Source organism: Ambystoma mexicanum, unplaced genomic scaffold (genome assembly GCF_040938575.1).
Source record: "Ambystoma mexicanum isolate Mex_15411 unplaced genomic scaffold, UKY_AmexF1_1 Mex_scaf46, whole genome shotgun sequence".
Classification (NCBI taxonomy): Eukaryota; Metazoa; Chordata; class Amphibia; order Caudata; family Ambystomatidae; genus Ambystoma; species Ambystoma mexicanum.
In genome coordinates, this window is record NW_027182462.1 from 664,855 (window position 1) to 685,689 (window position 20,835).

Consider the following 20,835-nt stretch of genomic DNA (forward strand, 5'->3'; position numbering starts at 1 on the left):
GGGAACGGTGCTCGAATCCCATGCTTAAAGAAGAGATAAAACAATGGTGGTGCAAAGTCAGTGAAAAATAGATCATGTTTGTCATAATAGAAACAAGATCGTTGACTCGTTCTTCCTTACCCGGCCATTGATAGATAAACACATCAAGTTGAAGTTCAGAAAAATATAACAAGAGCTCCTGGAGGGTTCACAACACTAATCCAGAGGAAGGTGCTTGAGCTTCCGTATGGCACACCATTAGTAGTAAAACCAGCATAACGCAAGCTCCAGTTTCCCAGTGTTTGGCATCATTCAACGTTTCCAGCCAAGATCAAAGTTCAGATGCTGCTGCTTCCTGTGATGTCATTGAATTTAAATAGTGAGTGATGGCAATAACCCTTTTCCAATTAAATTTTGCCACATCAACGTCCCTGAAAATAGAGAAAGGCGTGCAACCCAGAACCGCTGTACTGTTCAATAGAGTAAGGGCTTCACCGTGATCATCTGCATCTGTCATCACAAAATTATCAAGGTCTTTTTCTTGAAGAAATTAGGTCCAGAAAGCCGACCTTCCCCACAGACTATTCAGACACCTTGCGCTTGTGGCTTTGTTATAGGCCCGAATCCATTGGTAAAAGGTTGCACAGGTACAATGTGCAATATCAGTTCCTATTCAACAATGTTCAAGAAAATTACCATTTGGAGGCCCTGATGAGGATCGAACTCACGACCCCTGGTTTACAAGACCAGTGCTCTGCCACTGAGCTACAGAGCCCCTCAGGTTACGACGCATAACAGCAACACAACGAGCACACAACATGATGTTTACTGGGTAGACATATTTGAAGGGTGTGTGAGAATGTATGTATATGATTGTGATTTGACCTGTTTTTTTCTGGCCGATTTTTTGAGGAGCAGCTAATTTGTGCGTATTCCGTGCAATTTTAGGGTGACTAATGAGGAGATGTGATGCGTGAAAGTTGAAAAAAACATGTACATGGCAGCAGAGAGTCAATATGGATATTACCTTTGCTTTTTTAAATTTCTATCCGGATTCTGGCTCAAAGGGTAGTCAAGCACAGCAGATTGCATTCCTGCCAGTAACACGACAACCTTGTTTGTGTCCTTCTTAATCAACTAACATGCATATTTTCACTTTTGTCTTTATGTTCTTTGAAAGCCAATGGCAATGGTGCTTAGAGCAATGCAGATGTTTAAAAAAGATTTCAAAAGTTAAAATCGACAAAGGTGGGATTCGAAACCACGCGTGTACAGCAGATTAGCAGTCCATCGCCTTAACCACTCGGCCACCTCGTCTACAGGGATTATGTTAGGCATTCAAGTCTTTACAGGTAATAACACAAACATCTTCAAAATAGAACCACAATGCGTTCCTTGTTGAGGTACATCCAGCCGTTTGCAGGAAAACTGCCTCACTTGCTGTTGAGAAAAATTCATCAAAGTCCTGGGGTGTTTATAGGCATCGCCAAGATGACATTGGGAGGTGTTTCAATTGACACGTGTTGAATATGAGGAAGAGCATCATGCTGGCTCCAGTGGCACTGCCTGCAGCATGACAAAAATGTAGAAGGGACATTTGACTGCACCATTGGCTGAACATCAGTGGCAAAGTGTATATCAGGCTAAAAGGTAAGCTCCAGTGGCACAATATGGGCACTACAAGGCACCCATAATTTGGTGTCAGCTAAAAAGACAATGCCAGAGCTTGTGGGTGCTTTTGTACACTTGTGTGTGTGTTTGTGGGTGTAGTTTCATGTCGAAAACCAAAACACAGCAGCTCCAGTGGCGCAATCGGTTAGCGCGCGGTACTTATACAGCAGTACATGCAGTGAGCAATGCCGAGGTTGTGAGTTCAAGCCTCACCTGGAGCAACTTTGGAACTTTTTACTAATTCACCTCAAAACTGAATTATTGAACCAATAAATGTTCTGGACATTTTTTGGTTCACCTCAAGGTTTCCTTGATTGTCAGTTAATGTTGTATGACAGCTCCTCTGCCTTTTAGACATGGAATACTCATTGCAAGTTATTTATGGGGTGTTTGCGCTTTAAATACAGCTACGGAGGGTTTTTGAAAATAGAACAGAAAATAAAAAATGTCAACTGTTATTATACTCCATTTTCTGCTGAGCACCACTTACGGAAGACATTTGTAAAGGTAGAAAAAGGGTTACTGGAGTAGGATCCAGGAGACAATATCAACTTACAAAGAATAATGTTGTCTATTTACTGCATTATCGCCTTTGAAGCAAACCTCTGAGAATAAATACCCTTTCACTAATCAGGCAGTCACTTTGATAAAATCAAGCAGAACAAGGATGCTGATAGGAATTAGCCTCATTTGCATATGGGCTAGGGCTTCTGGGAGCCATGAGAATTAGGAGTTGAAGGTTTTGCAGATCGAGATTGCTAAAGGGCTGGGCATTTGCACAGACCTCTCCATGCCTGATTGGTGCCGAAGGTTAGTTGCAAGTGGTCCCCTGCTCACCCTACCTTACACAGGGCCATGCCCAGTTAGGCCCCTCAGGGCTAGGCCCGGCAGGGCTAAGCCCGGCGTTCGTCAGGCGAAGTGCCTGGACCCCTGCTCATCATACCTCAGAATCTGGTCTAGCTATTGCAGACATGGGGAATGGTGCTTATATCCCATTGACAGCGCCCACAAGCTGCATACTAATAGCCAATGATGTGTGAATGCGGTCAGGGTAGCAGACATATAGAACAATTGGGTGGGTTCGCTTCCGAACTGGATGCACAGGAGCAGGAGAGAATGGCTGTTGGCGATGTATGCAACTTGCTCTGCGTGAACACATCTACCGACCCCTTCCCCTACACACACGGGCACATACACACACACACACACACATAGCCATTGGAGCTATGCAGAGCTAATCAGAAAGATTGGTAATCATTAGAACATGAAAGATATGTGTTCATTTTTTATTAAACTTGTGGACTCCCGCAGAAACGGAGGGACTCACATCTCTAATTGAGGCTTGCTTACCTCTATACAAATGTGTTTGCTGGCTGTCTTTCTTCAACTGGTATGTGCGGTTGTGTCTGTCTTTGTCTTTCAACACGCCTGGCACGTTTACATTATCAAAGAGATGATTGTATGGAGATGGGGAACACCCCTCCGTTGCATTGTGAACTTGAACAGTCTTTTCACCAAAGCAGCTACATGCGACATTGCAAGGTTTTTGTCAGTCTTTGCCTGAAAACATTAGGCCTTCCTCTCGAACTCTATTTCACTCCTTCTGTGGAAGACTTCAATTATGAGGATGCATCCCGTCATAAAAGGTTCTCTGTAGATGGTGCAACTCTGGCTTCTCTTCCCCGTGCTTTTTGAAAATAATCCGCCCGAGGCCCTGATGAGGTTTGAACTCATGACCCCTGGTTTACGAGACCAGTGTTCTGCCACTGAGCTACAAGGCCACCTGCTGCTTGCTCACAGCCAACAACAGAAAGTGCAAAGAAACCATGGTTTTTACCTAGGTAGATCTCCAGGTATATGAATTTCTGGTTGTGTAAAAATGGCTGTATATCTCTGCATGTGTTCAGTACGTCATCATACATCTGATTTGCGAAAGCGTGTGTGCTTATGTTGGTGATACATTGTCGGTATGCGTTTGAGTATGTACTTTTACGGGTATGTATGTATTGAGTAGGATGCTGAACAGGTTCATGAGTTTAGATAGCAGGTCAGAATGATGGCAAAAGGAACATGTAAAAGGCAGACAACTAAAAGAAAAAAGAATTTGGGATGTAAGCTTGGGAGTTTACTAACTGCGCTGATTTTGGCTCCTATAATAGTAAAGAATGGAAACCTACGAGGAAAGTCTTTGACTAATTTCATTCTCCGCCTGCACCAATGAACTTATTTTTACATCTCTATTTCCATATCTGTACTCATTCCTGTCTTTCACAGGGAGGTTGAAAGACTTTGGTCTATGTTTAAATGCAGACTATAAAGAAAAAATACGACGAAGGTGGGATTCGAACCCACGCGTGCAGAGCACAATGGATTAGCAGTCCATCGCCTTAACCACTCGGCCACCTCGTCTGTTTGGGAACGGTGCTCGAATCCCATGCTTAAAGAAGAGATAAAACAATGGTGGTGCAAAGTCAGTGAAAAATAGATCATGTTTGTCATAATAGAAACAAGATCGTTGACTCGTTCTTCCTTACCCGGCCATTGATAGATAAACACATCAAGTTGAAGTTCAGAAAAATATAACAAGAGCTCCTGGAGGGTTCACAACACTAATCCAGAGGAAGGTGCTTGAGCTTCCGTATGGCACACCATTAGTAGTAAAACCAGCATAACGCAAGCTCCAGTTTCCCAGTGTTTGGCATCATTCAACGTTTCCAGCCAAGATCAAAGTTCAGATGCTGCTGCTTCCTGTGATGTCATTGAATTTAAATAGTGAGTGATGGCAATAACCCTTTTCCAATTAAATTTTGCCACATCAACGTCCCTGAAAATAGAGAAAGGCGTGCAACCCAGAACCGCTGTACTGTTCAATAGAGTAAGGGCTTCACCGTGATCATCTGCATCTGTCATCACAAAATTATCAAGGTCTTTTTCTTGAAGAAATTAGGTCCAGAAAGCCGACCTTCCCCACAGACTATTCAGACACCTTGCGCTTGTGGCTTTGTTATAGGCCCGAATCCATTGGTAAAAGGTTGCACAGGTACAATGTGCAATATCAGTTCCTATTCAACAATGTTCAAGAAAATTACCATTTGGAGGCCCTGATGAGGATCGAACTCACGACCCCTGGTTTACAAGACCAGTGCTCTGCCACTGAGCTACAGAGCCCCTCAGGTTACGACGCATAACAGCAACACAACGAGCACACAACATGATGTTTACTGGGTAGACATATTTGAAGGGTGTGTGAGAATGTATGTATATGATTGTGATTTGACCTGTTTTTTTCTGGCCGATTTTTTGAGGAGCAGCTAATTTGTGCGTATTCCGTGCAATTTTAGGGTGACTAATGAGGAGATGTGATGCGTGAAAGTTGAAAAAAACATGTACATGGCAGCAGAGAGACAATATGGATATTACCTTTGCTTTTTTAAATTTCTATCCGGATTCTGGCTCAAAGGGTAGTCAAGCACAGCAGATTGCATTCCTGCCAGTAACACGACAACCTTGTTTGTGTCCTTCTTAATCAACTAACATGCATATTTTCACTTTTGTCTGTATGTTCTTTGAAAGCCAATGGCAATGGTGCTTAGAGCAATGCAGATGTTTAAAAAAGATTTCAAAAGTTAAAATCGACAAAGGTGGGATTCGAAACCACGCGTGTACAGCAGATTAGCAGTCCATCGCCTTAACCACTCGGCCACCTCGTCTACAGGGATTATGTTAGGCATTCAAGTCTTTACAGGTAATAACACAAACATCTTCAAAATAGAACCACAATGCGTTCCTTGTTGAGGTACATCCAGCCGTTTGCAGGAAAACTGCCTCACTTGCTGTTGAGAAAAATTCATCAAAGTCCTGGGGTGTTTATAGGCATCGCCAAGATGACATTGGGAGGTGTTTCAATTGACACGTGTTGAATATGAGGAAGAGCATCATGCTGGCTCCAGTGGCACTGCCTGCAGCATGACAAAAATGTAGAAGGGACATTTGACTGCACCATTGGCTGAACATCAGTGGCAAAGTGTATATCAGGCTAAAAGGTAAGCTCCAGTGGCACAATATGGGCACTACAAGGCACCCATAATTTGGTGTCAGCTAAAAAGACAATGCCAGAGCTTGTGGGTGCTTTTGTACACTTGTGTGTGTGTTTGTGGGTGTAGTTTCATGTCGAAAACCAAAACACAGCAGCTCCAGTGGCGCAATCGGTTAGCGCGCGGTACTTATACAGCAGTACATGCAGTGAGCAATGCCGAGGTTGTGAGTTCAAGCCTCACCTGGAGCAACTTTGGAACTTTTTACTAATTCACCTCAAAACTGAATTATTGAACCAATAAATGTTCTGGACATTTTTTGGTTCACCTCAAGGTTTCCTTGATTGTCAGTTAATGTTGTATGACAGCTCCTCTGCCTTTTAGACATGGAATACTCATTGCAAGTTATTTATGGGGTGTTTGCGCTTTAAATACAGCTACGGAGGGTTTTTGAAAATAGAACAGAAAATAAAAAATGTCAACTGTTATTATACTCCATTTTCTGCTGAGCACCACTTACGGAAGACATTTGTAAAGGTAGAAAAAGGGTTACTGGAGTAGGATCCAGGAGACAATATCAACTTACAAAGAATAATGTTGTCTATTTACTGCATTATCGCCTTTGAAGCAAACCTCTGAGAATAAATACCCTTTCACTAATCAGGCAGTCACTTTGATAAAATCAAGCAGAACAAGGATGCTGATAGGAATTAGCCTCATTTGCATATGGGCTAGGGCTTCTGGGAGCCATGAGAATTAGGAGTTGAAGGTTTTGCAGATCGAGATTGCTAAAGGGCTGGGCATTTGCACAGACCTCTCCATGCCTGATTGGTGCCGAAGGTTAGTTGCAAGTGGTCCCCTGCTCACCCTACCTTACACAGGGCCATGCCCAGTTAGGCCCCTCAGGACTAGGCCCGGCAGGGCTAAGCCCGGCGTTCGTCAGGCGAAGTGCCTGGACCCCTGCTCATCATACCTCAGAATCTGGTCTAGCTATTGCAGACATGGGGAATGGTGCTTATATCCCATTGACAGCGCCCACAAGCTGCATACTAATAGCCAATGATGTGTGAATGCGGTCAGGGTAGCAGACATATAGAACAATTGGGTGGGTTCGCTTCCGAACTGGATGCACAGGAGCAGGAGAGAATGGCTGTTGGCGATGTATGCAACTTGCTCTGCGTGAACACATCTACCGACCCCTTCCCCTACACACACGGGCACATACACACACACACACACACATAGCCATTGGAGCTATGCAGAGCTAATCAGAAAGATTGGTAATCATTAGAACATGAAAGATATGTGTTCATTTTTTATTAAACTTGTGGACTCCCGCAGAAACGGAGGGACTCACATCTCTAATTGAGGCTTGCTTACCTCTATACAAATGTGTTTGCTGGCTGTCTTTCTTCAACTGGTATGTGCGGTTGTGTCTGTCTTTGTCTTTCAACACGCCTGGCACGTTTACATTATCAAAGAGATGATTGTATGGAGATGGGGAACACCCCTCCGTTGCATTGTGAACTTGAACAGTCTTTTCACCAAAGCAGCTACATGCGACATTGCAAGGTTTTTGTCAGTCTTTGCCTGAAAACATTAGGCCTTCCTCTCGAACTCTATTTCACTCCTTCTGTGGAAGACTTCAATTATGAGGATGCATCCCGTCATAAAAGGTTCTCTGTAGATGGTGCAACTCTGGCTTCTCTTCCCCGTGCTTTTTGAAAATAATCCGCCCGAGGCCCTGATGAGGTTTGAACTCATGACCCCTGGTTTACGAGACCAGTGTTCTGCCACTGAGCTACAAGGCCACCTGCTGCTTGCTCACAGCCAACAACAGAAAGTGCAAAGAAACCATGGTTTTTACCTAGGTAGATCTCCAGGTATATGAATTTCTGGTTGTGTAAAAATGGCTGTATATCTCTGCATGTGTTCAGTACGTCATCATACATCTGATTTGCGAAAGCGTGTGTGCTTATGTTGGTGATACATTGTCGGTATGCGTTTGAGTATGTACTTTTACGGGTATGTATGTATTGAGTAGGATGCTGAACAGGTTCATGAGTTTAGATAGCAGGTCAGAATGATGGCAAAAGGAACATGTAAAAGGCAGACAACTAAAAGAAAAAAGAATTTGGGATGTAAGCTTGGGAGTTTACTAACTGCGCTGATTTTGGCTCCTATAATAGTAAAGAATGGAAACCTACGAGGAAAGTCTTTGACTAATTTCATTCTCCGCCTGCACCAATGAACTTATTTTTACATCTCTATTTCCATATCTGTACTCATTCCTGTCTTTCACAGGGAGGTTGAAAGACTTTGGTCTATGTTTAAATGCAGACTATAAAGAAAAAATACGACGAAGGTGGGATTCGAACCCACGCGTGCAGAGCACAATGGATTAGCAGTCCATCGCCTTAACCACTCGGCCACCTCGTCTGTTTGGGAACGGTGCTCGAATCCCATGCTTAAAGAAGAGATAAAACAATGGTGGTGCAAAGTCAGTGAAAAATAGATCATGTTTGTCATAATAGAAACAAGATCGTTGACTCGTTCTTCCTTACCCGGCCATTGATAGATAAACACATCAAGTTGAAGTTCAGAAAAATATAACAAGAGCTCCTGGAGGGTTCACAACACTAATCCAGAGGAAGGTGCTTGAGCTTCCGTATGGCACACCATTAGTAGTAAAACCAGCATAACGCAAGCTCCAGTTTCCCAGTGTTTGGCATCATTCAACGTTTCCAGCCAAGATCAAAGTTCAGATGCTGCTGCTTCCTGTGATGTCATTGAATTTAAATAGTGAGTGATGGCAATAACCCTTTTCCAATTAAATTTTGCCACATCAACGTCCCTGAAAATAGAGAAAGGCGTGCAACCCAGAACCGCTGTACTGTTCAATAGAGTAAGGGCTTCACCGTGATCATCTGCATCTGTCATCACAAAATTATCAAGGTCTTTTTCTTGAAGAAATTAGGTCCAGAAAGCCGACCTTCCCCACAGACTATTCAGACACCTTGCGCTTGTGGCTTTGTTATAGGCCCGAATCCATTGGTAAAAGGTTGCACAGGTACAATGTGCAATATCAGTTCCTATTCAACAATGTTCAAGAAAATTACCATTTGGAGGCCCTGATGAGGATCGAACTCACGACCCCTGGTTTACAAGACCAGTGCTCTGCCACTGAGCTACAGAGCCCCTCAGGTTACGATGCATAACAGCAACACAACGAGCACACAACATGATGTTTACTGGGTAGACATATTTGAAGGGTGTGTGAGAATGTATGTATATGATTGTGATTTGACCTGTTTTTTTCTGGCCGATTTTTTGAGGAGCAGCTAATTTGTGCGTATTCCGTGCAATTTTAGGGTGACTAATGAGGAGATGTGATGCGTGAAAGTTGAAAAAAACATGTACATGGCAGCAGAGAGACAATATGGATATTACCTTTGCTTTTTTAAATTTCTATCCGGATTCTGGCTCAAAGGGTAGTCAAGCACAGCAGATTGCATTCCTGCCAGTAACACGACAACCTTGTTTGTGTCCTTCTTAATCAACTAACATGCATATTTTCACTTTTGTCTGTATGTTCTTTGAAAGCCAATGGCAATGGTGCTTAGAGCAATGCAGATGTTTAAAAAAGATTTCAAAAGTTAAAATCGACAAAGGTGGGATTCGAAACCACGCGTGTACAGCAGATTAGCAGTCCATCGCCTTAACCACTCGGCCACCTCGTCTACAGGGATTATGTTAGGCATTCAAGTCTTTACAGGTAATAACACAAACATCTTCAAAATAGAACCACAATGCGTTCCTTGTTGAGGTACATCCAGCCGTTTGCAGGAAAACTGCCTCACTTGCTGTTGAGAAAAATTCATCAAAGTCCTGGGGTGTTTATAGGCATCGCCAAGATGACATTGGGAGGTGTTTCAATTGACACGTGTTGAATATGAGGAAGAGCATCATGCTGGCTCCAGTGGCACTGCCTGCAGCATGACAAAAATGTAGAAGGGACATTTGACTGCACCATTGGCTGAACATCAGTGGCAAAGTGTATATCAGGCTAAAAGGTAAGCTCCAGTGGCACAATATGGGCACTACAAGGCACCCATAATTTGGTGTCAGCTAAAAAGACAATGCCAGAGCTTGTGGGTGCTTTTGTACACTTGTGTGTGTGTTTGTGGGTGTAGTTTCATGTCGAAAACCAAAACACAGCAGCTCCAGTGGCGCAATCGGTTAGCGCGCGGTACTTATACAGCAGTACATGCAGTGAGCAATGCCGAGGTTGTGAGTTCAAGCCTCACCTGGAGCAACTTTGGAACTTTTTACTAATTCACCTCAAAACTGAATTATTGAACCAATAAATGTTCTGGACATTTTTTGGTTCACCTCAAGGTTTCCTTGATTGTCAGTTAATGTTGTATGACAGCTCCTCTGCCTTTTAGACATGGAATACTCATTGCAAGTTATTTATGGGGTGTTTGCGCTTTAAATACAGCTACGGAGGGTTTTTGAAAATAGAACAGAAAATAAAAAATGTCAACTGTTATTATACTCCATTTTCTGCTGAGCACCACTTACGGAAGACATTTGTAAAGGTAGAAAAAGGGTTACTGGAGTAGGATCCAGGAGACAATATCAACTTACAAAGAATAATGTTGTCTATTTACTGCATTATCGCCTTTGAAGCAAACCTCTGAGAATAAATACCCTTTCACTAATCAGGCAGTCACTTTGATAAAATCAAGCAGAACAAGGATGCTGATAGGAACTCGCCTCATTTGCATATGGGCTAGGGCTTCTGGGAGCCATGAGAATTAGGAGTTGAAGGTTTTGCAGATCGAGATTGCTAAAGGGCTGGGCATTTGCACAGACCTCTCCATGCCTGATTGGTGCCGAAGGTTAGTTGCAAGTGGTCCCCTGCTCACCCTACCTTACACAGGGCCATGCCCAGTTAGGCCCCTCAGGGCTAGGCCCGGCAGGGCTAAGCCCGGCGTTCGTCAGGCGAAGTGCCTGGACCCCTGCTCATCATACCTCAGAATCTGGTCTAGCTATTGCAGACATGGGGAATGGTGCTTATATCCCATTGACAGCGCCCACAAGCTGCATACTAATAGCCAATGATGTGTGAATGCGGTCAGGGTAGCAGACATATAGAACAATTGGGTGGGTTCGCTTCCGAACTGGATGCACAGGAGCAGGAGAGAATGGCTGTTGGCGATGTATGCAACTTGCTCTGCGTGAACACATCTACCGACCCCTTCCCCTACACACACGGGCACATACACACACACACACACACATAGCCATTGGAGCTATGCAGAGCTAATCAGAAAGATTGGTAATCATTAGAACATGAAAGATATGTGTTCATTTTTTATTAAACTTGTGGACTCCCGCAGAAACGGAGGGACTCACATCTCTAATTGAGGCTTGCTTACCTCTATACAAATGTGTTTGCTGGCTGTCTTTCTTCAACTGGTATGTGCGGTTGTGTCTGTCTTTGTCTTTCAACACGCCTGGCACGTTTACATTATCAAAGAGATGATTGTATGGAGATGGGGAACACCCCTCCGTTGCATTGTGAACTTGAACAGTCTTTTCACCAAAGCAGCTACATGCGACATTGCAAGGTTTTTGTCAGTCTTTGCCTGAAAACATTAGGCCTTCCTCTCGAACTCTATTTCACTCCTTCTGTGGAAGACTTCAATTATGAGGATGCATCCCGTCATAAAAGGTTCTCTGTAGATGGTGCAACTCTGGCTTCTCTTCCCCGTGCTTTTTGAAAATAATCCGCCCGAGGCCCTGATGAGGTTTGAACTCATGACCCCTGGTTTACGAGACCAGTGCTCTGCCACTGAGCTACAAGGACACCTGCTGCTTGCTCACAGCCAACAACAGAAAGTGCAAAGAAACCATGGTTTTTACCTAGGTAGATCTCCAGGTATATGAATTTCTGGTTGTGTAAAAATGGCTGTATATCTCTGCATGTGTTCAGTACGTCATCATACATCTGATTTGCGAAAGCGTGTGTGCTTATGTTGGTGATACATTGTCGGTATGCGTTTGAGTATGTACTTTTACGGGTATGTATGTATTGAGTAGGATGCTGAACAGGTTCATGAGTTTAGATAGCAGGTCAGAATGATGGCAAAAGGAACATGTAAAAGGCAGACAACTAAAAGAAAAAAGAATTTGGGATGTAAGCTTGGGAGTTTACTAACTGCGCTGATTTTGGCTCCTATAATAGTAAAGAATGGAAACCTACGAGGAAAGTCTTTGACTAATTTCATTCTCCGCCTGCACCAATGAACTTATTTTTACATCTCTATTTCCATATCTGTACTCATTCCTGTCTTTCACAGGGAGGTTGAAAGACTTTTGTCTATGTTTAAATGCAGACTATAAAGAAAAAATACGACGAAGGAGGGATTCGAACCCACGCGTGCAGAGCACAATGGATTAGCAGTCCATCGCCTTAACCACTCGGCCACCTCGTCTGTTTGGGAACGGTGCTCGAATCCCATGCTTAAAGAAGAGATAAAACAATGGTGGTGCAAAGTCAGTGAAAAATAGATCATGTTTGTCATAATAGAAACAAGATCGTTGACTCGTTCTTCCTTACCCGGCCATTGATAGATAAACACATCAAGTTGAAGTTCAGAAAAATATAACAAGAGCTCCTGGAGGGTTCACAACACTAATCCAGAGGAAGGTGCTTGAGCTTCCGTATGGCACACCATTAGTAGTAAAACCAGCATAACGCAAGCTCCAGTTTCCCAGTGTTTGGCATCATTCAACGTTTCCAGCCAAGATCAAAGTTCAGATGCTGCTGCTTCCTGTGATGTCATTGAATTTAAATAGTGAGTGATGGCAATAACCCTTTTCCAATTAAATTTTGCCACATCAACGTCCCTGAAAATAGAGAAAGGCGTGCAACCCAGAACCGCTGTACTGTTCAATAGAGTAAGGGCTTCACCGTGATCATCTGCATCTGTCATCACAAAATTATCAAGGTCTTTTTCTTGAAGAAATTAGGTCCAGAAAGCCGACCTTCCCCACAGACTATTCAGACACCTTGCGCTTGTGGCTTTGTTATAGGCCCGAATCCATTGGTAAAAGGTTGCACAGGTACAATGTGCAATATCAGTTCCTATTCAACAATGTTCAAGAAAATTACCATTTGGAGGCCCTGATGAGGATCGAACTCACGACCCCTGGTTTACAAGACCAGTGCTCTGCCACTGAGCTACAGAGCCCCTCAGGTTACGACGCATAACAGCAACACAACGAGCACACAACATGATGTTTACTGGGTAGACATATTTGAAGGGTGTGTGAGAATGTATGTATATGATTGTGATTTGACCTGTTTTTTTCTGGCCGATTTTTTGAGGAGCAGCTAATTTGTGCGTATTCCGTGCAATTTTAGGGTGACTAATGAGGAGATGTGATGCGTGAAAGTTGAAAAAAACATGTACATGGCAGCAGAGAGACAATATGGATATTACCTTTGCTTTTTTAAATTTCTATCCGGATTCTGGCTCAAAGGGTAGTCAAGCACAGCAGATTGCATTCCTGCCAGTAACACGACAACCTTGTTTGTGTCCTTCTTAATCAACTAACATGCATATTTTCACTTTTGTCTGTATGTTCTTTGAAAGCCAATGGCAATGGTGCTTAGAGCAATGCAGATGTTTAAAAAAGATTTCAAAAGTTAAAATCGACAAAGGTGGGATTCGAAACCACGCGTGTACAGCAGATTAGCAGTCCATCGCCTTAACCACTCGGCCACCTCGTCTACAGGGATTATGTTAGGCATTCAAGTCTTTACAGGTAATAACACAAACATCTTCAAAATAGAACCACAATGCGTTCCTTGTTGAGGTACATCCAGCCGTTTGCAGGAAAACTGCCTCACTTGCTGTTGAGAAAAATTCATCAAAGTCCTGGGGTGTTTATAGGCATCGCCAAGATGACATTGGGAGGTGTTTCAATTGACACATGTTGAATATGAGGAAGAGCATCATGCTGGCTCCAGTGGCACTGCCTGCAGCATGACAAAAATGTAGAAGGGACATTTGACTGCACCATTGGCTGAACATCAGTGGCAACGTGTATATCAGGCTAAAAGGTAAGCTCCAGTGGCACAATATGGGCACTACAAGGCACCCATAATTTGGTGTCAGCTAAAAAGACAATGCCAGAGCTTGTGGGTGCTTTTGTACACTTGTGTGTGTGTTTGTGGGTGTAGTTTCATGTCGAAAACCAAAACACAGCAGCTCCAGTGGCGCAATCGGTTAGCGCGCGGTACTTATACAGCAGTACATGCAGTGAGCAATGCCGAGGTTGTGAGTTCAAGCCTCACCTGGAGCAACTTTGGAACTTTTTACTAATTCACCTCAAAACTGAATTATTGAACCAATAAATGTTCTGGACATTTTTTGGTTCACCTCAAGGTTTCCTTGATTGTCAGTTAATGTTGTATGACAGCTCCTCTGCCTTTTAGACATGGAATACTCATTGCAAGTTATTTATGGGGTGTTTGCGCTTTAAATACAGCTATGGAGGGTTTTTGAAAATAGAACAGAAAATAAAAAATGTCAACTGTTATTATACTCCATTTTCTGCTGAGCACCACTTACGGAAGACATTTGTAAAGGTAGAAAAAGGGTTACTGGAGTAGGATCCAGGAGACAATATCAACTTACAAAGAATAATGTTGTCTATTTACTGCATTATCGCCTTTGAAGCAAACCTCTGAGAATAAATACCCTTTCACTAATCAGGCAGTCACTTTGATAAAATCAAGCAGAACAAGGATGCTGATAGGAACTCGCCTCATTTGCATATGGGCTAGGGCTTCTGGGAGCCATGAGAATTAGGAGTTGAAGGTTTTGCAGATCGAGATTGCTAAAGGGCTGGGCATTTGCACAGACCTCTCCATGCCTGATTGGTGCCGAAGGTTAGTTGCAAGTGGTCCCCTGCTCACCCTACCTTACACAAGGCCATGCCCAGTTAGGCCCCTCAGGGCTAGGCCCGGCAGGGCTAAGCCCGGCGTTCGTCAGGCGAAGTGCCTGGACCCCTGCTCATCATACCTCAGAATCTGGTCTAGCTATTGCAGACATGGGGAATGGTGCTTATATCCCATTGACAGCGCCCACAAGCTGCATACTAATAGCCAATGATGTGTGAATGCGGTCAGGGTAGCAGACATATAGAACAATTGGGTGGGTTCGCTTCCGAACTGGATGCACAGGAGCAGGAGAGAATGGCTGTTGGCGATGTATGCAACTTGCTCTGCGTGAACACATCTACCGACCCCTTCCCCTACACACACGGGCACACACACACACACACACACACATAGCCATTGGAGCTATGCAGAGCTAATCAGAAAGATTGGTAATCATTAGAACATGAAAGATATGTGTTCATTTTTTATTAAACTTGTGGACTCCCGCAGAAACGGAGGGACTCACATCTCTAATTGAGGCTTGCTTACCTCTATACAAATGTGTTTGCTGGCTGTCTTTCTTCAACTGGTATGTGCGGTTGTGTCTGTCTTTGTCTTTCAACACGCCTGGCACGTTTACATTATCAAAGAGATGATTGTATGGAGATGGGGAACACCCCTCCGTTGCATTGTGAACTTGAACAGTCTTTTCACCAAAGCAGCTACATGCGACATTGCAAGGTTTTTGTCAGTCTTTGCCTGAAAACATTAGGCCTTCCTCTCGAACTCTATTTCACTCCTTCTGTGGAAGACTTCAATTATGAGGATGCATCCCGTCATAAAAGGTTCTCTGTAGATGGTGCAACTCTGGCTTCTCTTCCCCGTGCTTTTTGAAAATAATCCGCCCGAGGCCCTGATGAGGTTTGAACTCATGACCCATGGTTTACGAGACCAGTGCTCTGCCACTGAGCTACAAGGCCACCTGCTGCTTGCTCACAGCCAACAACAGAAAGTGCAAAGAAACCATGGTTTTTACCTAGGTAGATCTCCAGGTATATGAATTTCTGGTTGTGTAAAAATGGCTGTATATCTCTGCATGTGTTCAGTACGTCATCATACATCTGATTTGCGAAAGCGTGTGTGCTTATGTTGGTGATACATTGTCGGTATGCGTTTGAGTATGTACTTTTACGGGTATGTATGTATTGAGTAGGATGCTGAACAGGTTCATGAGTTTAGATAGCAGGTCAGAATGATGGCAAAAGGAACATGTAAAAGGCAGACAACTAAAAGAAAAAAGAATTTGGGATGTAAGCTTGGGAGTTTACTAACTGCGCTGATTTTGGCTCCTATAATAGTAAAGAATGGAAACCTACGAGGAAAGTCTTTGACTAATTTCATTCTCCGCCTGCACCAATGAACTTATTTTTACATCTCTATTTCCATATCTGTACTCATTCCTGTCTTTCACAGGGAGGTTGAAAGACTTTGGTCTATGTTTAAATGCAGACTATAAAGAAAAAATACGACGAAGGTGGGATTCGAACCCACGCGTGCAGAGCACAATGGATTAGCAGTCCATCCCCTTAACCACTCGGCCACCTCGTCTGTTTGGGAACGGTGCTCGAATCCCATGCTTAAAGAAGAGATAAAACAATGGTGGTGCAAAGTCAGTGAAAAATAGATCATGTTTGTCATAATAGAAACAAGATCGTTGACTCGTTCTTCCTTACCCGGCCATTGATAGATAAACACATCAAGTTGAAGTTCAGAAAAATATAACAAGAGCTCCTGGAGGGTTCACAACACTAATCCAGAGGAAGGTGCTTGAGCTTCCGTATGGCACACCATTAGTAGTAAAACCAGCATAACGCAAGCTCCAGTTTCCCAGTGTTTGGCATCATTCAACGTTTCCAGCCAAGATCAAAGTTCAGATGCTGCTGCTTCCTGTGATGTCATTGAATTTAAATAGTGAGTGATGGCAATAACCCTTTTCCAATTAAATTTTGCCACATCAACGTCCCTGAAAATAGAGAAAGGCGTGCAACCCAGAACCGCTGTACTGTTCAATAGAGTAAGGGCTTCACCGTGATCATCTGCATCTGTCATCACAAAATTATCAAGGTCTTTTTCTTGAAGAAATTAGGTCCAGAAAGCCGACCTTCCCCACAGACTATTCAGACACCTTGCGCTTGTGGCTTTGTTATAGGCCCGAATCCATTGGTAAAAGGTTGCACAGGTACAATGTGCAATATCAGTTCCTATTCAACAATGTTCAAGAAAATTACCATTTGGAGGCCCTGATGAGGATCGAACTCACGACCCCTGGTTTACAAGACCAGTGCTCTGCCACTGAGCTACAGAGCCCCTCAGGTTACGACGCATAACAGCAACACAACGAGCACACAACATGATGTTTACTGGGTAGACATATTTGAAGGGTGTGTGAGAATGTATGTATATGATTGTGATTTGACCTGTTTTTTTCTGGCCGATTTTTTGAGGAGCAGCTAATTTGTGCGTATTCCGTGCAATTTTAGGGTGACTAATGAGGAGATGTGATGCGTGAAAGTTGAAAAAAACATGTACATGGCAGCAGAGAGACAATATGGATATTACCTTTGCTTTTTTAAATTTCTATCCGGATTCTGGCTCAAAGGGTAGTCAAGCACAGCAGATTGCATTCCTGCCAGTAACACGACAACCTTGTTTGTGTCCTTCTTAATCAACTAACATGCATATTTTCACTTTTGTCTGTATGTTCTTTGAAAGCCAATGGCAATGGTGCTTAGAGCAATGCAGATGTTTAAAAAAGATTTCAAAAGTTAAAATCGACAAAGGTGGGATTCGAAACCACGCGTGTACAGCAGATTAGCAGTCCATCGCCTTAACCACTCGGCCACCTCGTCTACAGGGATTATGTTAGGCATTCAAGTCTTTACAGGTAATAACACAAACATCTTCAAAATAGAACCACAATGCGTTCCTTGTTGAGGTACATCCAGCCGTTTGCAGGAAAACTGCCTCACTTGCTGTTGAGAAAAATTCATCAAAGTCCTGGGGTGTTTATAGGCATCGCCAAGATGACATTGGGAGGTGTTTCAATTGACACGTGTTGAATATGAGGAAGAGCATCATGCTGGCTCCAGTGGCACTGCCTGCAGCATGACAAAAATGTAGAAGGGACATTTGACTGCACCATTGGCTGAACATCAGTGGCAAAGTGTATATCAGGCTAAAAGGTAAGCTCCAGTGGCACAATATGGGCACTACAAGGCACCCATAATTTGGTGTCAGCTAAAAAGACAATGCCAGAGCTTGTGGGTGCTTTTGTACACTTGTGTGTGTGTTTGTGGGTGTAGTTTCATGTCGAAAACCAAAACACAGCAGCTCCAGTGGCGCAATCGGTTAGCGCGCGGTACTTATACAGCAGTACATGCAGTGAGCAATGCCGAGGTTGTGAGTTCAAGCCTCACCTGGAGCAACTTTGGAACTTTTTACTAATTCACCTCAAAACTGAATTATTGAACCAATAAATGTTCTGGACATTTTTTGGTTCACCTCAAGGTTTCCTTGATTGTCAGTTAATGTTGTATGACAGCTCCTCTGCCTTTTAGACATGGAATACTCATTGCAAGTTATTTATGGGGTGTTTGCGCTTTAAATACAGCTACGGAGGGTTTTTGAAAATAGAACAGAAAATAAAAAATGTCAACTGTTATTATACTCCATTTTCTGCTGAGCACCACTTACGGAAGACATTTGTAAAGGTAGAAAAAGGTTTACTGGAGTAGGATCCAGGAGACAATATCAACTTACAAAGAATAATGTTGTCTATTTACTGCATTATCGCCTTTGAAGCAAACCTCTGAGAATAAATACCCTTTCACTAATCAGGCAGTCACTTTGATAAAATCAAGCAGAACAAGGATGCTGATAGGAATTAGCCTCATTTGCATATGGGCTAGGGCTTCTGGGAGCCATGAGAATTAGGAGTTGAAGGTTTTGCAGATCGAGATTGCTAAAGGGCTGGGCATTTGCACAGACCTCTCCATGCCTGATTGGTGCCGAAGGTTAGTTGCAAGTGGTCCCCTGCTCACCCTACCTTACACAGGGCCATGCCCAGTTAGGCCCCTCAGGGCTAGGCCCGGCAGGGCTAAGCCCGGCGTTCGTCAGGCGAAGTGCCTGGACCCCTGCTCATCATACCTCAGAATCTGGTCTAGCTATTGCAGACATGGGGAATGGTGCTTATATCCCATTGACAGCGCCCACAAGCTGCATACTAATAGCCAATGATGTGTGAATGCGGTCAGGGTAGCAGACATATAGAACAATTGGGTGGGTTCGCTTCCGAACTGGATGCACAGGAGCAGGAGAGAATGGCTGTTGGCGATGTATGCAACTTGCTCTGCGTGAACACATCTACCGACCCCTTCCCCTACACACACATAGCCATTGGAGCTATGCAGAGCTAATCAGAAAGATTGGTAATCATTAGAACATGAAAGATATGTGTTCATTTTTTATTAAACTTGTGGACTCCCGCAGAAACGGAGGGACTCACATCTCTAATTGAGGCTTGCTTACCTCTATACAAATGTGTTTGCTGGCTGTCTTTCTTCAACTGGTATGTGCGGTTGTGTCTGTCTTTGTCTTTCAACACGCCTGGCACGTTTACATTATCAAAGAGATGATTGTATGGAGATGGGGAACACCCCTCCGTTGCATTGTGAACTTGAACAGTCTTTTCACCAAAGCAGCTACATGCGACATTGCAAGGTTTTTGTCAGTCTTTGCCTGAAAACATTAGGCCTTCCTCTCGAACTCTATTTCACTCCTTCTGTGGAAGACTTCAATTATGAGGATGCATCCCGTCATAAAAGGTTCTCTGTAGATGGTGCAACTCTGGCTTCTCTTCCCCGTGCTTTTTGAAAATAATCCGCCCGAGGCCCTGATGAGGTTTGAACTCATGACCCCTGGTTTACGAGACCAGTGTTCTGCCACTGAGCTACAAGGCCACCTGCTGCTTGCTCACAGCCAACAACAGAAAGTGCAAAGAAACCATGGTTTTTACCTAGGTAGATCTCCAGGTATATGAATTTCTGGTTGTGTAAAAATGGCTGTATATCTCTGCATGTGTTCAGTACGTCATCATACATCTGATTTGCGAAAGCGTGTGTGCTTATGTTGGTGATACATTGTCGGTATGCGTTTGAGTATGTACTTTTACGGGTATGTATGTATTGAGTAGGATGCTGAACAGGTTCATGAGTTTAGATAGCAGGTCAGAATGATGGCAAAAGGAACATGTAAAAGGCAGACAACTAAAAGAAAAAAGAATTTGGGATGTAAGCTTGGGAGTTTACTAACTGCGCTGATTTTGGCTCCTATAATAGTAAAGAATGGAAACCTACGAGGAAAGTCTTTGACTAATTTCATTCTCCGCCTGCACCAATGAACTTATTTTTACATCTCTATTTCCATATCTGTACTCATTCCTGTCTTTCACAGGGAGGTTGAAAGACTTTGGTCTATGTTTAAATGCAGACTATAAAGAAAAAATACGACGAAGGTGGGATTCGAACCCACGCGTGCAGAGCACAATGGATTAGCAGTCCATCGCCTTAACCACTCGGCCACCTCGTCTGTTTGGGAACGGTGCTCGAATCCCATGCTTAAAGAAGAGATAAAACAATGGTGGTGCAAAGTCAGTGAAAAATAGATCATGTTTGTCATAATAGAAACAAGATCGTTGACTCGTTCTTCCTTACCCGGCCATTGATAGATAAACACATCAAGTTGAAGTTCAGAAAAATATAACAAGAGCTCCTGGAGGGTTCACAACACTAATCCAGAGGAAGGTGCTTGAGCTTCCGTATGGCACACCATTAGTAGTAAAACCAGCATAACGCAAGCTCCAGTTTCCCAGTGTTTGGCATCATTCAACGTTTCCAGCCAAGATCAAAGTTCAGATGCTGCTGCTTCCTGTGATGTCATTGAATTTAAATAGTGAGTGATGGCAATAACCCTTTTCCAATTAAATTTTGCCACATCAACGTCCCTGAAAATAGAGAAAGGCGTGCAACCCAGAACCGCTGTACTGTTCAATAGAGTAAGGGCTTCACCGTGATCATCTGCATCTGTCATCACAAAATTATCAAGGTCTTTTTCTTGAAGAAATTAGGTCCAGAA

The 20,835-nt window shown here is 43.4% G+C and overlaps 20 non-coding genes across 20 annotated transcripts; 5 read left to right on the plus strand and 15 right to left on the minus strand.

The window, feature by feature from the left end:
* Positions 1 to 682: 682 nt before the first annotated feature.
* Positions 683 to 754, minus strand: TRNAT-UGU (transfer RNA threonine (anticodon UGU)). Its single transcript has one exon. It is a non-coding gene; the product is annotated as a tRNA-Thr (tRNA).
* Positions 755 to 1,776: 1,022 nt separating this feature from the next.
* On the plus strand, positions 1,777 to 1,871 carry TRNAI-UAU (transfer RNA isoleucine (anticodon UAU)). Its single transcript has 2 exons — positions 1,777 to 1,814; positions 1,836 to 1,871. It is a non-coding gene; the product is annotated as a tRNA-Ile (tRNA).
* A 1,488-nt stretch (positions 1,872 to 3,359) lies between these two features.
* Positions 3,360 to 3,431, minus strand: TRNAT-CGU (transfer RNA threonine (anticodon CGU)). The gene has a single exon. It is a non-coding gene; the product is annotated as a tRNA-Thr (tRNA).
* A 546-nt stretch (positions 3,432 to 3,977) lies between these two features.
* Positions 3,978 to 4,059, minus strand: TRNAS-GCU (transfer RNA serine (anticodon GCU)). Its single transcript has one exon. It is a non-coding gene; the product is annotated as a tRNA-Ser (tRNA).
* Positions 4,060 to 4,746: 687 nt separating this feature from the next.
* TRNAT-UGU (transfer RNA threonine (anticodon UGU)) lies at positions 4,747 to 4,818 on the minus strand. The gene has a single exon. It is a non-coding gene; the product is annotated as a tRNA-Thr (tRNA).
* Positions 4,819 to 5,840: 1,022 nt separating this feature from the next.
* On the plus strand, positions 5,841 to 5,935 carry TRNAI-UAU (transfer RNA isoleucine (anticodon UAU)). The gene is made up of 2 exons: positions 5,841 to 5,878; positions 5,900 to 5,935. It is a non-coding gene; the product is annotated as a tRNA-Ile (tRNA).
* Positions 5,936 to 7,423: 1,488 nt separating this feature from the next.
* Positions 7,424 to 7,495, minus strand: TRNAT-CGU (transfer RNA threonine (anticodon CGU)). The gene has a single exon. It is a non-coding gene; the product is annotated as a tRNA-Thr (tRNA).
* A 546-nt stretch (positions 7,496 to 8,041) lies between these two features.
* TRNAS-GCU (transfer RNA serine (anticodon GCU)) lies at positions 8,042 to 8,123 on the minus strand. The gene has a single exon. It is a non-coding gene; the product is annotated as a tRNA-Ser (tRNA).
* Positions 8,124 to 8,810: 687 nt separating this feature from the next.
* TRNAT-UGU (transfer RNA threonine (anticodon UGU)) lies at positions 8,811 to 8,882 on the minus strand. Its single transcript has one exon. It is a non-coding gene; the product is annotated as a tRNA-Thr (tRNA).
* A 1,022-nt stretch (positions 8,883 to 9,904) lies between these two features.
* On the plus strand, positions 9,905 to 9,999 carry TRNAI-UAU (transfer RNA isoleucine (anticodon UAU)). Its single transcript has 2 exons — positions 9,905 to 9,942; positions 9,964 to 9,999. It is a non-coding gene; the product is annotated as a tRNA-Ile (tRNA).
* A 1,488-nt stretch (positions 10,000 to 11,487) lies between these two features.
* TRNAT-CGU (transfer RNA threonine (anticodon CGU)) lies at positions 11,488 to 11,559 on the minus strand. The gene has a single exon. It is a non-coding gene; the product is annotated as a tRNA-Thr (tRNA).
* A 546-nt stretch (positions 11,560 to 12,105) lies between these two features.
* TRNAS-GCU (transfer RNA serine (anticodon GCU)) lies at positions 12,106 to 12,187 on the minus strand. Its single transcript has one exon. It is a non-coding gene; the product is annotated as a tRNA-Ser (tRNA).
* Positions 12,188 to 12,874: 687 nt separating this feature from the next.
* Positions 12,875 to 12,946, minus strand: TRNAT-UGU (transfer RNA threonine (anticodon UGU)). Its single transcript has one exon. It is a non-coding gene; the product is annotated as a tRNA-Thr (tRNA).
* A 1,022-nt stretch (positions 12,947 to 13,968) lies between these two features.
* TRNAI-UAU (transfer RNA isoleucine (anticodon UAU)) lies at positions 13,969 to 14,063 on the plus strand. Its single transcript has 2 exons — positions 13,969 to 14,006; positions 14,028 to 14,063. It is a non-coding gene; the product is annotated as a tRNA-Ile (tRNA).
* Positions 14,064 to 15,551: 1,488 nt separating this feature from the next.
* On the minus strand, positions 15,552 to 15,623 carry TRNAT-CGU (transfer RNA threonine (anticodon CGU)). Its single transcript has one exon. It is a non-coding gene; the product is annotated as a tRNA-Thr (tRNA).
* Positions 15,624 to 16,169: 546 nt separating this feature from the next.
* TRNAS-GCU (transfer RNA serine (anticodon GCU)) lies at positions 16,170 to 16,251 on the minus strand. The gene has a single exon. It is a non-coding gene; the product is annotated as a tRNA-Ser (tRNA).
* Positions 16,252 to 16,938: 687 nt separating this feature from the next.
* Positions 16,939 to 17,010, minus strand: TRNAT-UGU (transfer RNA threonine (anticodon UGU)). The gene has a single exon. It is a non-coding gene; the product is annotated as a tRNA-Thr (tRNA).
* A 1,022-nt stretch (positions 17,011 to 18,032) lies between these two features.
* TRNAI-UAU (transfer RNA isoleucine (anticodon UAU)) lies at positions 18,033 to 18,127 on the plus strand. The gene is made up of 2 exons: positions 18,033 to 18,070; positions 18,092 to 18,127. It is a non-coding gene; the product is annotated as a tRNA-Ile (tRNA).
* A 1,462-nt stretch (positions 18,128 to 19,589) lies between these two features.
* On the minus strand, positions 19,590 to 19,661 carry TRNAT-CGU (transfer RNA threonine (anticodon CGU)). The gene has a single exon. It is a non-coding gene; the product is annotated as a tRNA-Thr (tRNA).
* Positions 19,662 to 20,207: 546 nt separating this feature from the next.
* On the minus strand, positions 20,208 to 20,289 carry TRNAS-GCU (transfer RNA serine (anticodon GCU)). The gene has a single exon. It is a non-coding gene; the product is annotated as a tRNA-Ser (tRNA).
* Between the last annotated feature and the right edge of the window lie 546 nt (positions 20,290 to 20,835).